General features: G+C 46.8%; 1 pseudogene; it reads right to left on the bottom strand.

The window, feature by feature from the left end:
• Window positions 1-6929, bottom strand: part of LOC119923372 — a 114329-nt pseudogene extending 107400 nt beyond the window's left edge.
• Window positions 6930-7743: the final 814 nt, after the last annotated feature.

Here is a 7743-nt window from a genome sequence, read left to right on the forward strand (position 1 = left end):
TCTCTTGTCTTCCTTTTCTGCAGTTCATGTTGCCGAGCGCCCCTCATGGATCCATCACTCCCAGGTGAAGCCAGCCATTTTTGATGCTTCACCTCCTGATTGTACTCCCCCGTCGGTTTCTGCTGACTCTCAAGATTCCGAGCCATCCACTGTCTACTGGATAGGCCTCAGTCCTGTGAGATTTTGTCTGGTTGCTTATTTGTGTGTCTTGCCGCTGGTTTGTTTTTTTGCTGTGCTGTGTTTTTCAGCTCCTGAAGGCCTGCCTCTGATGTGCTTCATCTACCCTGATGCTTCTACAAACCCCGACCACACGCCTGTCCAAAGCTGAAGTCACAGACATGCAGCGCCGTCTGGACGCTGTGTTTCGCTGAGGAGGGGGATTGTTGTGTGTGCTCAGTTGTGCTTGAATTTTTCTGTTGGATTTTTCTATCTTTTCTTTTTGCCTGGATGTTTTTGTCTTTTCCTTATCCTTTACTTTAGGCGCCGGCTTTGCGGAAGACCTTTGTTATCCCGAGGAGGGTCGTATGTGATCCTCCCGGTGGCCATGGGCCTCGGAAGGATCAAAAGTGGTTTTTGCTTTTGCTCATGTGCCTCCCGTGCCTCCATCTCTTTTGCTCCATTGTTGCCCGGGTGGTCCGCGAGATTAAGGTCGAGATGCTCCCATTGCGCGGACGCCCTTAGCGGTCCCCGCCATAACGGGAGGGGGACACGTAGGGAGCGGGGGAAGGCGATGAGACAGGCAGTATGTGCACACAAACCGTACCCAACGGCTCAAGGCCAAACAGACTCAACAACAGGAGATAAAGAGACCAGGGCAAGAAAAACAAGCTTGCACCTGCAAGGCTCGGAGGCAACCTCAAGGCCATATCCACAGCCAGCGATGGTTGGCAATGGGTGGCTGGGGGCGAGCCAGAGCAAACCCTTCGTGACTGGACAGAGCTGTTGTTAGGCTAGTGGCTGGAGGGCGGTCAAAGCCTCGATACGCCATCCCCCGAGAAAACCCTGCCCCCGGGCAATGGGGGGTATAAGAGACGAACAAGACAAAGGGGGGGCTCTCTCTCTCGCATACGTGCGCTCTCTCCCTCTCTCTCTCTTGCTCTCTCTCTCTTTCAACCATGTAACCGCTGATAGCAAATAAACGGCAACCAAGCTTTGAACCTCTGGCTGACTCTTCCTGGTATGAACGCGCGGGCCGCGTCCGGAGACGTCCGAAGACCCGGAGAGGGTAAGAACCCGAGAGTTGCCCCCGAAACCATGGGGAGCAACGCAGGGGCTTCTATCTTTTATTTGTCTCCTCTTTGCCGCAGGAATTGCCCCACTCAGAGTTCCTAAGCAAGGCTGTTGCAATCTTGAATCATGTCTCCTCGCCCACAAGGTAGTGTGGGAGGAACAGGGCTCAAGGAAGGAATATTTGCAGGAGTCTCTGGGCCCCTGTGACACCGTTCCACAAGTCCCAAGCTCCTTGTTAGAAACAGTGCTCTGCATATAGTAAACGCTTGATAGGCATGATGGATGAATTAAAAAACAAACAAACACTAAGTGCCTGATCTCTGTCCCAGTTCCTCTGGGCTATAATGGAGGGATTCAGATGCCTTATCCTGGTCCCTATCCAGGCTACCCATCAGACCACTGTTTGTTGATTGCAGGTGGGGCTCTGGATGTAATGAGATTTGATGTCAAGTGCCTAATACAGTATACTTCATACAGTAGACAATAAATAGAAATGATGATTATGATGATAAGGATGATGTCAATGGCAACCAATACTCTCCATAACCTTCTTATCAGAGAAGAGACATAAGCACACTGTGGACAGGGAATATGTCCATTTATTGTTATATTGTACTCTCCCAGGCGCTTAGTGCAGTGCTTTGCACACAGTAAGTGATCAATAAATACTATTGAATGAATGAATGAATTAATTAATTAGATCATCATTATCTTCATGATCATCATCATTATGTTTTGTTTTTTGTTTTTCGGGCCTTTATTTAGAAGCAGCGCGGCTTAGCAGCAGGAGCATGGGCTGAGGAGTCAGAGGTTATGGGTTCTGATCCCAGCTCCACCACTTACCAACTGGGTGATTTTGGGCCAATCACCTCACTTCTCTGTGCCTCAGTTACCTCATCTGTAAAATGGGGATTAAGACTATGAGCCCCACGTGGGACAACCAGATTACCTTGTATCTACCCCAGCACTTAGAACAGTGCTTGGCACACAGTAAGTGCTTGACAAATACCATTACCATTAAGTGCTTACTATGTGTCAGACACTGTACTAAGCACTGGGCACTGTGGGCTGTTCCAAACACTTGGGAAAATAAAACAGAAACACAAGACACATTCCCTGCCCACAAGGAGTTTATACTCTACCATCTAAGCCATCGCTACATAGCAGCTTCTGAATGAATGCTTTCTAATGATGTTAAGGCCAGGTGCATTGGAAGAATTAACTCAAGGAAAAGAATTGTATTCCAAAACTAGTTTCCATCAAGACAACACAGAATTTGCTGAAAAGACTAAACTAGAATTGGAATACCAAGCCCAACTGGTAACAAATAAAGGGTCAGACAAGCTATCTTCCAAGCTGACAAGACTGGCTATAATTTTAGGTAGTAACATCAGGGACTTGAAGTTCTCAAGAAAGCCAGATGTTCCCAGTACTTGCCAGAATTTAGGCAAACTAGTGATGTAAGATGCTTTACTAATGACTAGGAAACCAGAATAGAAGTTCCTCTATGAGTAGAAAGATTACAAGGCTAAAAGTGAGAAGATATGACCCTAGTCCTGGCTCTTCTAATGTTTAAATATGTGACCTTAGGTGTCACCAAGTCTCTCTGTGCCTCAATTTCCCCCTTTGTTAAACTTGGCTAGTAACCTCTCCTCCCTATCTCCATGGGGATGGGGTGAAGATAAAATGAGGTAATATGGAAGAAAGCCCATTCAACTCTTCGAAAGGTGCTGTGCATATCCTGAATGCTGTCATCGTCTAGACTTTAAACTCCATGTGGATGGGGAATATGTCTACCAAATCTCTTTCAAGCACTTAGTACAGTGCTTTGCTCTATAAATATCATTGATTGATTGATTAATTATGTGATGTTCCACATCGGTTTCAGAGGAGATTGGCTCCAGATTTGTACCAGGAAATTATACAGCAGGCATATCATGTTGTAGCCACTGTGGAGGCACAGTACCCCCTCTGCCCTGCTCCCTATGGGGCTGATGAACCAGGGGCAACCGAGGTGTTTCACCATCATATACCTCAGGACTTTACTTCCCTCATCAAAACCATCTCAGCTAACAGGAGAACTCAAACTGCTTCACCCTCTCACTCTCTCATTAGGCAATACCTCTGGCTAGTGCTCCCCAAAAATGGGTAATCTGTGAAACCTCCCCACTGCACCACCAGAGGCACGGGAAGCATCCAGAAGACTGGGGGAAGGTTTTTGCTAACCTACTCTCTCAGGGTTCAGTAGTGGGTTAGGGAAGAGAGCCAATGGCTTCAATAATCTCCCCAAACAAGGTAATGGGCTCATACCCAGACAGATTTCACAGATACCCCTCTTTATAGAAAAGAGACAAAAACATATTTTCTCTCTATATAAAAGTTCCCAAGTCCCAGGCTTTATAATCAGAATGCAACCCCCTTTGGGAAACAGGGACTTTATCTGATTTGAATAAATTGTATATACCCGAGGGCTTAGGACAGTGCTTGGAACAGAGTAAGTGCTTAGCAAATACCATGATTATAGGCAATTAACATTTCAATCAATCAATCATATTTATTGTTTACTGTGTGCAGAACACTGTATTAAGCGCTTGGGGGAGTACAATATAACAGAGTTGGTAGACACTTTTCCTGCCTACAAGGAGCTTATGGTCTAGAGGGGGAGACAGATATTAACATAAATTATAGATGTGTCCATAAGTACTATGGAGAAGAGGGTGAAGTGAATATGAAGTGTTTACTGTGAGCCTTTTGTTGGGTAGGGACGCTGAGAAGCAGCATGGTTTTGTGGAAAGACCCCGGGCTTTGGAGTCAGAGGTCATGGGTTCAAATCCCTGCTCTGCCAATTGTCAGCTGTGTGATTTTGGGCAAGTCATTTAACTTCTCTGTGCTTCAGTTCCCTCATTTGTAAAATGGGGATTAATACTGTGAGCCCCACACGGGACAACCTGATCACCTTGTATCCCCCCAGCGCTTAAAACAGTACTTTGCACATAGTAAGTGCTTAACAAATACCATCATTATCATTATTATGATTATCTCTATATGTTGCCGATTTGTAATTCCCAAGCACTTAGTACAGTGTTCTGCATACTGTAAGTGATCAATAAATACAACTGAATGACTAATGAAAGTGTACAAATCCAAAGGCATAGGCAACACAGAAGGGAGAGGGGGCAGGGGAAATGAGGGCTTAGACAGGGAAGGCCTCTTGGAGGAGATGTGATTTTAATAAGGCTTTGAAGGTGGGGAGGAGAGTGAGTGTTTCTTGGATATCAAGGGTGAGTGAGTTCCAGGCCAGAGGCAGGATGTGGGCAAGGAGTAGGTGGTGAGATGGACAAGATCAAAGTACGGTGAGTAGATTTGTGTTGGACGAGCAAAGTGAACGTGCTGGGTTTTAGTAGGAAATCAACAAGGTAAGAGAGGAGGGAACAAGGTAATTTAGTGCTTTAAAGCTAATAGAAAGGAGTTTCCATTTGATATGGAGGTGGAAGGACAACTACTGGAGGTTCTTGAGGAATGGAGAAATATAAATTGAACGCTTTTTTTCTATAAATATGCTCCAGGCAGCCGAACAGAGTATTGAGTGGAGTGAGGAAAGACAAGGGAGCACTTAACAAAATACTGGTTTAAGCACAGATTAACCTTTTCCGATAACTTAATCTTGGTTGCCCCAATACTAGCAACATCCACTTATTTCTTTTTTCTCCTTGTGGAAAGCCTTTTGCATAACTTCTTCTGTGGTCTCAACCCATGACACTATTCAGTTTGGAGCAAGGAGGCAAAAAGAGAGCTGCCTTTGGCTTATTTCCATTTTTCCCTGGTCTGCTAACCTCCCCTTGGAGCCAGTTCTTCTCCAGAATAGGCTGAGCTCCAGCCAGTGGCATCATCAAGTGAATAGGCTCCTCCAAGAGTGAATGACAGAGAATAGAAACCCACCTTTAATTTTTGTGTGAGGGCCTGATCATTTGTCTGTCCATGGGCCTGCTTTGGGAATCCAGAGACATGGGTTCTGGTGCTGGTTCTGCCTCCTGGGATTATGCCATCAGTAAGAATAGTTTCTGACCAAAAAAACAACCGAGGATGATCTGCAGGGTAGACAGATCCAGCAGGTATCCTGAAATTAGTTGGTTATCGTGATCATTGAGCACTGCAAGGCAACCAACTGCGAAGCTCTGACATTACAACATAGCATAGGCACTGTGTCCTGGTCACTTTGGCCGTAAATCGAACCTGCTCATTTCCAAAAAAACCTTTGTGTGCACAAGCATCAAGAGTGTGCGAGTGGCACGGCACAAACCGCTAGCACTAAAATTAACTCCTCTACACAGTTTTAAAGTACTGAAGTCTCAGGACCTAGGATTCAATAGGAGACTCCATCCACCACCAAGCAGATGATGACGTTGGTGACTGGGGACGGCCAGTGCACTTGACCCTAACAAGAATGGATTTCGACAAATGTGTTCTGTTCTCAAAAATGGTGATCGGTCTCACTCAAATAGGATTCATGACTCAAAACCTTGTTCCATCAGATCCTGCTTCCTTCCAGGACGCAGCAGAATGAATCACAGTCTTTGCATGAAGACAGTTTTCCCTCTGAACACATTTCTCAGAGCCTCTTTCATGTCTTTGTTCCTCAGGCTGTAGATGAAGGGATTCAGCATGGGGGTGACCACCGTGGACATCACGGAGGCGATCGAGCCCTTCCATGATGCTTGGGTAGGTACAGGGCTGAGGTAGACCCCAAAACCAATGCCGTAGAATAAGGAGACCCCTGATAGGTGTGAGCAACAGGTGTTGAAAGCTTTATATATTTCTTTGGCAGATGGGACTCTCAGTATGGTGGTTATGATGCGGGTGTAAGAGAAAACGATACCCACAAAGGGAAAAATAGCCAATACAACAGCCAGCACATATAGCAATACATCATTGATATTAGGGATAGCAGCGTGGCTCAGTGGAAAAGAGCCCGGGCTTTGGAGTCAGAGGTCCTGGGTTCGAATCCCGACTCCACCACCTGTCTGCTGTGTAACCTTGGGCAAGCCACTTAACTTCTCTGAGCCTCAGTGACCTCATCTGTAAAATGGGGATTAAGACTGTGAGCCCCACGTGGGACAACTTGATCACCTTGTATCCCCCCAGCGCTTAGAACAGTGCTCTGCACATAGTAAGCGCTTAATAAATGCCATCATTATTATTATTATTATTATTGATCAGAGTGTCTGTGCAGGAAAGCTTTAGGACCCGATTAGGCTCACAGAAGAAGAGAAGGATTTCATTGTCTGTACAGAAAGATAAGTGAACCACCAATAATATGTGAACCAGGGCATCAAGGCCACTGACACTCTAGGATCCAGCAACCATCAGGGCACAGAGCCGTGGGTTCATGATGATGGTGTAGTGGAGGGGGTGGCATATAGCCATGTAGCGATCACAAGCCACCCCGATGAGGAGGAAATGGTCTAGACTACAAAGAGAAGGAAAAAAACCATTTGGGCCAGGCAGCCAGCGTAGGATATGGATTTATCTTGGGTCTGGAGGTTGGCCAACATCTTGGGGATAACAGTAGATAATAGACAGGCATCGGCCAGGGAGAGGTTGATGAGGAAGAAATACATGAGGGGGGGAGGGTGCTGGTGCGGGTCGGAGCTGACGGCCAGGACGATATGCAGGTTCCCTAGGACCCCAAGCAGGTACATCCAGAGGAACAGCCCAAAGAAGAGCTGCCGCTGCTCCACCCAGTCAAACAGTACCAGGAGGAGGAATTCTGAGACGCTGGTTTGGTTCCCCTTCGCCATGGGGCCAGAAAATCTGCTGGGAGAGACATGGCAGGAGAATGAGATGACAGATCAATCACATTCTGGTTCTGCCACAATCTAGATTCTATGTAGTTTAATGTGTGTGTGTGGTGGGGGGGAGGTTAACATGGGCAGAGAAAGCAGTGGAGAGGCCCTGTCACTCGACTTCAGACCACCCCAGCTCTATTGGAAAGGTGGTTAGGAGGCCTGAGGTCTGGCTGGACATCTTGTTCACCTGAAATTCTCCCACTCCCACTCTCCAGCCTTCCTGGGGTCCTGGGTCTGCCCTTCCTGGGCCTGTGTGTGTGCCAGCACAGGGTGAAGCGGGTTCAGTCAATAGTATTTATGGAGCGCTTACTGTGTGCCAAGCACTTGGAAATGCAATTCTGCCCTACCCCCAGGCATAGCATTGGGCTCTCCCAGTCTGGCTGCTCCCCATTCTCCATAGAACACCCCATCAGAGACTTGGAGCCCCTCATCAGTGGCCCCTCAGGCTTCTCCTCACCCGAATGAAAAATCCCAGTTTCTTCAGACACTCTACTCCCAGACTTTCTTCCCTATCGCTGTTCTCTCCTGGGCCTTCTCCAAATCCAGGATAAGAACTCAGTCACTGAGAATCATGAGTGATTCATCTTGTTATTTCGATGATGTCCAATCCCCTAAATACCATTCATCCTGGTAGAGAAGCAGCATGGCTTTGTGGAAAAAGCACAGA

The sequence above is a fragment of the Tachyglossus aculeatus genome, unplaced genomic scaffold (genome assembly GCF_015852505.1).
Source record: "Tachyglossus aculeatus isolate mTacAcu1 unplaced genomic scaffold, mTacAcu1.pri scaffold_181_arrow_ctg1, whole genome shotgun sequence".
Classification (NCBI taxonomy): domain Eukaryota; kingdom Metazoa; phylum Chordata; class Mammalia; order Monotremata; family Tachyglossidae; genus Tachyglossus; species Tachyglossus aculeatus.